Source organism: Scophthalmus maximus, chromosome 13, assembly GCF_022379125.1.
Source record: "Scophthalmus maximus strain ysfricsl-2021 chromosome 13, ASM2237912v1, whole genome shotgun sequence".
NCBI lineage: Eukaryota > Metazoa > Chordata > Actinopteri > Pleuronectiformes > Scophthalmidae > Scophthalmus > Scophthalmus maximus.
In genome coordinates this window covers 12,136,204-12,145,773 of record NC_061527.1, presented here as the reverse complement: position 1 = coordinate 12,145,773, position 9,570 = coordinate 12,136,204, and the positions used below count along the sequence as shown (strand labels likewise).

The window sequence follows — 9,570 nt, the reverse complement described above, 5'->3', positions numbered from 1 at the left end:
TTATTCATAAACTCAAGAGTTAACATTTTTGTTGCATTTTTTTGGTCATACCTCCTTTTGCTGACTTGAGAAACTCAGTGGCCAAAACAATACAAATTTACCTGTAAAGGTTCTGTACATTTGACAATACACAGCTGACCCTCTTTACTGCAGAAACATTCAATGTGGTAGATGGCTGCAGATAAGATAATTGCATATACACACCTTGAACGGTTGGATGTGTGTTGCAGGGATTAAACCTCTTTCGGTTTAATGTCACCTACACCCAGGTGATTTCAAATAAATGTGGAAGAATCTAAGAGAGAAATCGTTTGACATTTTGTGAAGCCAAATTTATATTAAAGCGAGTTAATGCAATAGCTTAAAATTCACTTTTATCTTCTCTCTGTGATACTTTCCATTTTCACACAGATCTAACATGAGGAAACCTTGAGTCCTCTGATTTTAGGAAAGGATAAGCCTGAAAGTCCTGATAATGAGCCTGAAATGGATCCGAGGTGGTAATTGTGTGTGAAAAGGGCAATGTGCTGGAGAACGTAAGCGGCCATAAAAGGAGAAGGAGCCCATCACAGGCAAACTAAGACATTTCAGGTGGAAAATAGTTTGCACTAAGCAGGCAGATTTTCAGCTGAGATGGTACAGCTGATTACCTGGGGTTGATGACCAAGGGAGGCCCATTTTAAAGAATATGTGGAACATATGATAAAGATGTGCCTGATGGATTCTTCACAGTATCTTCTTGGTTTATGAAGTCATAATAAAAGCTGAGAGAAAGCTGAAAGGGTAAGATTCGGTTATTATTCATCTTTGGTCATGGAATAGAAATCTTTAGGCAAAAGTAAAGGACTATTGATGTTGATGATTTGAGTTTCTTCCATCATTGGTCTGATCAGTTGGTTTTTAGTGTAGAAAATACAAACTCAAAGTATTCTGCAAAAACACAAAATAAACAAATAATTTAAGACATTCTTTTATTGACGATAGCTGGAAGTGGAAGTGAATGAGGCAGGTTAAGGAAGCCAGCGAACACTGAAACGTAATGACTATTCTTTATGACGAAATAACTCTAATTACACTGTACATCGACAAACTGATGACGCTAGCAAAAGCAGTAGAATGTTTGTGAAATGTGAGGGTTTAAGCTTCATAAAACAAAACCTTAATAGAAATCCAGAATCCAATTATTCCCTGTACAGGTAGTAGGTTGCTGGTACTGTGCAGCACATCAGCTGACAGAAGAGATCTCTATGCCAGCCCACATCAGCTGACTGCTCAGCTGATCCTCTTCTACGCATTCAATCGGCAAAGCTCATATTGTGCGTTCCATTTGTGCTGCTTTAAACTGCCCACTCCTCTTGCTTGGGTGCACGCCACTTCGCGAGTTATCCTACAAGAGAACAATCGAGCTGTTTGTGTCCACGTTTCAACTCACCCTGCTGCTCGCCGTCCTCGATGAGGATCCTTGGTAGATCGACTGCATTATGGATTATCAGCACGTGATCTGAAGTAGAGGAATATTTTCATTACATGCAAATTCCCAGGAAATATCAAAGTATATAGGTAACAATTTACAATAGGCAATAATCGTTTTTGAAGTCACTGAACTTTTACCCTAAATTTAAATTTTAGTACAAGATGTGCACTTTAAAGGAGCGAGGAACAGGACTTTGTTAGCACCATTTCCACTGATGTAGTTGGTTTTCATTTAAATGTAGAACAACAAGAGCGCACATGCTCAAGCAGGCTCACAGACATTGCTTAGGGGCAGCCCTGGCCTCTGGTGCTGGAAAGCCACCTTGGCTCTGGTGTCTCACGCATCTGCAACCTCCCCCCTCACCCCAACCAGCCAGCCTCCCACCAGAGGAGACTCCAGTGGTGCCAACTGAATCCAATCTCGGCCTGCCAGCTGCACCCCCCGAGGCAGGCCGCAGCAACATGGAGCCGAGGTCACCATGACACCTTCTCACTTGCTGCTAGAAATGGAATCTGTCAGGTACTGAAACATGACCTGCTGCACGGTTCCACAGTGGCCACAGATAAAACTGGTATGTTTTTTTTCCCAATACTTAAAAAATGTATTAAATATTTTGGTGAAGACAATTTACACAAATGTTATAATTCCTCAGGTTATGGATTGATTATTGCCTCCAGAGATTTAGATACTCAAGCAGTCACTCTCCTTTTTTTATTCAGAGCATGAAAACAATAGCTCAAACTCTATAACTATACAAAAATTAAAGGTAGAAAAATACTCCAACAAACTACTGGAACAATAGGACCTGATATCTGTTTTTTTGACATTCATTGTTTTCCTAGATGACTGTAACCAGCTTTAGGCACCTCTATCATCAATCTAGTTTGGTTATTCAATGGCACAAGCAAAAAATCAAACTGTAATGATAACTAAGACAATATATGGAAAACCATAAAAGCTGAATCCACAATTTGGTTGTGCAGTGCACATGACAAACAAATCTTTCTAATTAGCTAAAAGGAACAGATCATAAGTTATCCCACAGGGTAATTCATTATTAATACATATCATACAATTCTGACAATGTTTCCATTGACTCTTTACGAGCTATTTTATCTTGGTGTCCAATACATAGATACCAATAACAAGAAATGTGTCATCTTAAAGATGCCAGATGAATAAAAATGAAAATACTAATCCTATGACAGAAAGTAGGAAAATCTAGATGAGTGACAAAAAGGAATAAAAAAACACTCACACTTGTCTTTCAGCATTAAGTTGGGGTCTCCCAACTGCTTCTGTGCACTATGTGCTGAACATGAGGACAATTGAAAACTGTAACTGTGGGACACTTACATGTCTGAACATGAATTCTGTGACTGACAAGTAGGACATGTCTGCTCAATAAACTCTCTACAGAGGAAGGTTGAAAACCCTATAGATAGTGACGGGAAAGCTGTGATTAAACAATTATCCATTACTGGACCAGATTTGTGTGACATTTTCAGATGAAAGTCAGATGAAATAAACAGTTGCATATTCGTAGATAATATATAAACTTCTTAAGAAAATGTTTATGATTACAACAAATTATGAACAACTAATGTCCCGTGTGTTGTCACATTATTCATAGTTTTAACCTTTCACCAAAGTGCTGTCAGAATCAGTAACTACAGTATCAGAAAATAATCACTGGAAAAAAAAAAGGAAGTAAAAAGTGTTAAAAGCGTCTGAACTGATGAAAAGATGAGTCTTGGATGATGCTTTGAATAATGATGCCAATGACCCAGCTGCCACAACAAGAAGAAATAATGGCTTCAAATAATGACTTGTCAGGATTTGTATGAGGAAATGAGACAGAAATAGCTGCGTTAAAAAAAGAAGAAAAAAAAAGAAGTCTATTTTTTCACTGTCCTCGTCTCCTTTGTCTAATTGTAGTGGAGAATCACTCTTGCTGGCTGCCCGGGCGGAGAGCTCATCTATCTGCACAAGGGTGTTGAAAATATTACAGCAAAGGTGCATAGAGGATGTCTTTCATCAAAATTTGAACACCTGGATACCCACAAAAAAAGTACTCCAAAGTCACGTCATGTGGTTCATTCAGAGGTCGGTTAGAGTCCGTAGATGAGAGAGAAGTTTCAGATATTTTGGGGAGGATTCGGACTATGATGTCAGTGTGAAAACACCAGAAACAATGGTGTCATTGAATTAATGAGATGTTTCACCTCTGATATACCCCCAGTAGATTGTGAGACATTAGCTCAGAGTACGGGACACAAGAGAACACTTCAGCCATTCAGCTTCCACATTCACGGGCAAAGCTTTCGGCTCTTAATTGGCCTTTTGCAATTAAGAGATTCTTCCTCGTCTGTTCTCCTGGCCCACAGGACCGTTGTGTGGGTCAAAACTGAATAAAGTGGTTCAGGGTTTAATTGGAAGAAACTGAGTATATTGCAGTTTTCAACATGACCTGTAGATGTGCAACGATGCAGCGATTCTATATAAAACTATGCTAAGACTGACTGACACTATCAGTCTATAATGTGCTCCACTTGTGGTCAAAGTCTCTAAGTTTTACTTTACACCGACAGAATAAGCAACATGCACATTAAAATAACAGCCAGGACTTTGTCTACATTATTAATTGGGGGCCACAGACAGATTCACTCACACAACAATGCCCATCTATTGTACTTCAACACAAAATAAGAGAAAACTATTTATCCAACTGATTTGCATGCACTCTCTGTTTGTACCTGTGTGAATGGGACCATGTTCAAACTGAAAGCTGGATATTTTTAGAATATCACCATTCTGTCAAATTAGACTCAAACATTATGAGACAGCCAGTGAACTCTTGCACACAATGCTAAAACAAAGTCTCATGAGCTGAGCCACAGGACAGCCAATGCAGCTGACTAGATCACGCAACACAAACAACACACACATCACTGTCCTGAAGTTAAAACCTTTGCCCTTGTGTAGCAGCATCTCGTGACAGAGGTCTGGTGAGTCCAAACTCTTCAGTGGGTTTATGGCAGAAAAATGCTCCAACAAACTACTGGAACAATATGACCTGATATCTGTGTTTTTGACATTCATTGTTTTCCTAGATGACAGTAACCAGCTTTAGGCACCTCTATCATCAATCTAGCTTAGTTATTCAATGGCCACCTGAGTCAGTGCCTTAAAGGCTGCACATTAGGGCCTTAAAACACAGCAGCCTGGAGTACGACAACCCTCTCAGTATACATGCACCTGTGCAGATGGGAAGAAGTGTCACCTCAGCCAGAAACTAATTGCAATCTCTCCACACTCTGATTTCCAGGGATCTGGTGGTTCCTCCACCAAGTCGTCCCACTTACTCACGGTGCAGCAAAGGACGATACACTCTGACATGTCAGAAACTCCCTGCTGTTGCTGGAGGAGATGGCAGCTATAGGTGCTTCTAAATTACCCTCACATGAAGGGTAAATTAACTAATAAATTAATATTTTCCATGATTGGACACAGAATATAGTCTCATATAAAGGAATGTCATCCCATACTCAAGAGTCACGTATCTGCCTTGCACACACAGCAGCACTTGGGATACTGTCGGGGAAGAGGTCACAGCATGTGATTTGAGGCCCAGCGTGCAGCCATCATCAGGCAGATTTACACTCTGGCCAGTAACCGCAACAACACATGATTTGTCTCCACACACACAATTCTCCGTCAATCTCCCAATTGACGTGCTACAAACACGACTATCTGACGTTTCCACAGACCTTAGGGAGCATGATGTCATCATATTTATTACCACATTGTATTAGCATGAATGTATTAGGCCTTGTCACAGCGGTCGAGTGTATTTTATCTCTATAATATATCTGTGGCACTGGTGTCAGTACATGATGGCAACATTTGTTTAAACCACAAAGAATGTTTCATTGCTCATTGAGTTGTGATGTCAGCTCCTCACAAAACAACAAAAACGTCAGATAACAAGTGTCAATGTGGACATAGTGTCCTTTACAGAAAAGCTCTGACTAAACAAACTGAAAAGAGCCCAATTAACTCCTTTTTCGAGGGCTCAGCTTCAATGGATTGTATTGATTTCATATGTTCAATTTAGTGATATAAATCCCCTGCCTCACTCTAATAACAACCACATTGTGATTCAGGGATTCAAGATCAGCTGCTTTCCTGCTACTGTGTTGACCCCTCCGTCATCCTGACCTTCGGGTGACCCCACAAGGAGTCGCCTCAGTACACGTGAGCACTGTTGGCCCAGTGAGGGGCCTGTCTGCTGCGTCAGGGTGTTCCCCGGGTTGACCTCCACACGGCTGACTGTGAACATTAAGTGGCAATATAAATGGAAATCAGGGCCCTCCGATGTAGAGAAGATGGAATGCAAGGAAACAATATATGTTTCCAGGATAAGTAGGATAAGTATTGGCCCAAGAGGCCAATTAATATCATCGCCACAAGATTGCTCCTCTAACTGTAGTAATACTTTGCCTAATCATCTGGGAAAGGTGTTATGGCTTATTTACAGAAAACATCAGTGTTTATTATCATTTATAAAACTGTGAGCCAAATGCAGCTAATCTGGAAAAAACTCTAGTGACTTACAATGTGAAAGTTCAACGGCTAGGTTGCCTCAGTAAGGTGACTTTCTAGGCACACAGACTGTGTAAATTGCCAGCATGAGCCTGATATGAGAATACAGCAGGAAAATCTGTGGAGGATTCATGGCAAGCGAGTGGGTGCGCTACCCAGGCGCCGCCCCTCGCCTGAATCTTTCATGTCTGAAAACAGCATACATGTATCATGATGAGACAGCCACGACGTTCATCAAGGAACATTGTGGCTTCTTTATAAACATCTCTGTCTCATCCACTTTGGGGTGACAGCCAACGACAGGCAAGTGACCTGAATAACAGAACATCGTACAGCTGCAGAAAATATACTTATATTGTTCAACCACATAATAACATCATAACTCTCTAGCTCTATTTGGACGTGCACTGCCAGGGTCATTGTGCTTGACATTTTGTCACTACAGAATCAACGCATCAATAAACTGCACTTGAATCAAGCATTTGATTGTGTGTTTCATGGTAACGAGTGACTCTAAAATGCCCCAGAGATTTGAAAGTGTCCTCGTCTTGCGATAGGCCGTCGAGCTGTCAAGCTCGAATTTGGCCTCTCTCCAAGAGTGTGCCACAGGGAATGTGCTCCAGGCCTCTGTGACCCCGCATACAATCAGTGGGTGTAGAAAAAGAATGAAGGAATAAATGAATGAATGAAGAATTAAATGGATGGATGGTTTCCTGTTGTTGGTGTTGGGAGTGAGCGTAATTCAATGGTCAACCACTGGGACTGGGATCAGCAGGTTAGAGGGGAGCAGTCTGTTTTCTCAGAGCGCTCAAACGCCACGTAACAATCTCACATCTCAGCTCTCACAGACCTGCCACATTTCGCTTGGCGTTTCTCCTCCTCCTTAATTAAATAAAAAGCGAGGCCAGTGTTTTTCAAGACAAGGTACTTTGAACAAAAAATAGTTTCAGCAAATGTTTGCAGTTCAACAAAAAGGAATCATGCAAATGCTGGGTGGAGAATGATGCAGATGGTTAATCACAGAGATACCTGGGAACAAGGCGAAAAAGGAAAAAAAAGATTCAAGTAAATAAAACAAAAGCGCTGACAGACTGAGATAGATTTGGGTGCCGTATAAACAAAGACGGATAAAATCAAGCCACCATACAGTCAAACCTGATCTCCACGGGTGTAGACAAAATATGTGACCGGTGACCTTATTCAATTCTAAAAGAAATGATGTTTCGGTCTGTTTGACCTCCATCGGGTGGTATAGTCCTGATGCCTACGCCAATAAATGTACCAGCAGAAAGCAAGAGACTGTGCTGGAGTTGTTCTCTTCTCTGAAGCACATATTCAGGTATATTTAGGAGTTGCCAAGAACTGGAAATTCAAAAGTATAAGTAAGTTTTCCTGAAGAACTTTCCCCTGGAATTTACATATGAGCCCCTCAGGTTTACACCAGTTCTTGTTTTTTTCGGGAAATTACACTGAGGAAAAAGAATCAGTCATGAGGCTGACAACAAGAGAAATATAAATTACTCTTTTCCTCCTTACTTCCCCACTGAGACTAGTTACCTCGAGATGACTAGTAAAAAAATAAAGTCTGCCGTCCGCTCACTGACAGAGGAGTAGCAAAGAGCTAGGGAGGGGAGTAACAGAAAAGTTGGATAAAAGAGCATGCGGACCATCACTCTCCGGCTCAAGCACGATGGTCCAAAGCCCATGTCGAGCTTCAAATGTATCCATCTGTGGGCTGTTGGTCACATTAATTCTCTGCAGAGAGAAAAAAAAAATTCTAATGAAATGCAGCATCATCAGGCAAGTAGCTGCAAGGTCACACCGACTGGTGGTAAGTGGCCACTTGAATTTCCATGATGAGCATGTAACTGATGTGGGTATGGAAGCTTTCTCACTGGTATTAAGTGTGTGCCACGGGGATTGATACTGCGCCAAGGTGCTTCCTTGTTTTTTTTTTCTGTCCTCCTATTAGACATCTTGTAGGCAAACATCTGCCGGCCAAGTTTTTGACATGTTATCCGCACTGAAAACACAGTGTCGCCATGAATAGTCCGCTTGGTGGAGTCTGTGAAACAGATCACAAAAATGAATCCAGTGACAGAAAGGAGATCTGACTGAAATAACTTCATATGTGGAATTGTAGCTGTTTGTTGTTACTCACACTCACTCACGCACGCACGCACGCACGCACGCACGCACGCACGCACGCACCCACACCCACACACACACACACACACAAAGACTTGTTCAGAATTGAGACGGACGAACTGTGAACTCTCTTGCAGGAACTGTAGCAGACTTATCAATGTTACGTAAGGCTCGGAGTGCTGCTTTTAAAGACACTGGCATCTTTGTGCTTTTCTCAACTCCCGGCTGCACGTTTTGACAATGTTGAAAAAGATTGGAATGTCAGTAGTTCGGCTCACACTCGTACAAGACAATGGAACGAATTGGCCAAATTCATCACAAATTTTTGTTAGATCTTATAGAAAGAGGAACATTTGCTTTTAATCTCTAAGAGGCTTATCCTTCCCCTACTGTGAGATGAACTAATGTTCATAATCTCTAAATACTCAAGTTTATCAAAGTTGTGGACTTGAGAGTCCTCGCAACACGGTCCTTCATCTTAACAGTCTTGTATGAAAGAAAACCCAGCCTCAGATGAAATATAATTTAATAAAGACACAAACGTCTTAACAGAAAATGATGTTTCCGAGGTAAAATTTCCCGTCGGATGAACCCGCCTCTTGAAATTGAAACATTCCGTGTTTTTCCTGCATGAGACTCAGCACGGGTTCTGCAGGATATATTGGCTTGATATGTGTGTATTGAGAGTAGTAAATGATTGCGTTAGGATTCATTTCCAAACCTTGACATCTCACCTCAACCGTAATTTAGACATGATTGTTTTCAATTCAAACCTGATCAACTTAAAGCTTATATCAAAGGATCTTTATCTTATGTACTAACTACAACCTTCAGGCTGGACCTTCCATTAACAATGTTTTCTTCTCGTAGTCCTTGTTGGACAGTTAAATGAGGTCACTTGCATTCCTTGTTGCTGAACTTATATTAGTATATCCTGTTTTACACACACGAGACAGTTAGAGCTGAAATTAACTGCTCACCTTGTACTGCATTGATCTTTTCTGTGTTAATTACTTAAACAATTTCTTTAACTTTCCACACTGGCTGACCTGGTACAAGAGGATAGTGATACTGGCTCCCCACTACAGCAGCTTGCTATATGAGTTGTGTGTGGCAGGATAAATTGTGCTTAATGTCAAAAATATTATTATGATAACAAAAAACACCACTGACATTGTTTTACAGCATCACAAACTATCTTATATGTTTTCGTATTCAGCAGCTGCTCAACCTTGAGATGCGTGGTTACTTCTGCTCTCTCCCCTTAGCCATTCCTCCCCACACCGAGATGTACTGTGCTGTCTAATTTGAACTCTTGTTTTCGCTCATGACCTGCATGATAA

General features: G+C 41.0%; 1 long non-coding RNA gene across 1 annotated transcript in view; it reads right to left on the bottom strand.

Moving 5' to 3' along the window:
• Positions 1-996: 996 nt before the first annotated feature.
• Positions 997-9,570, bottom strand: part of LOC118317986 — an 86,832-nt gene continuing 78,258 nt past the window's right edge. The window contains exon 4 of the long non-coding RNA XR_004795585.2: positions 997-1,501. This is a non-coding gene — a long non-coding RNA (uncharacterized LOC118317986). The remainder of the gene's footprint in view (positions 1,502-9,570) is intronic.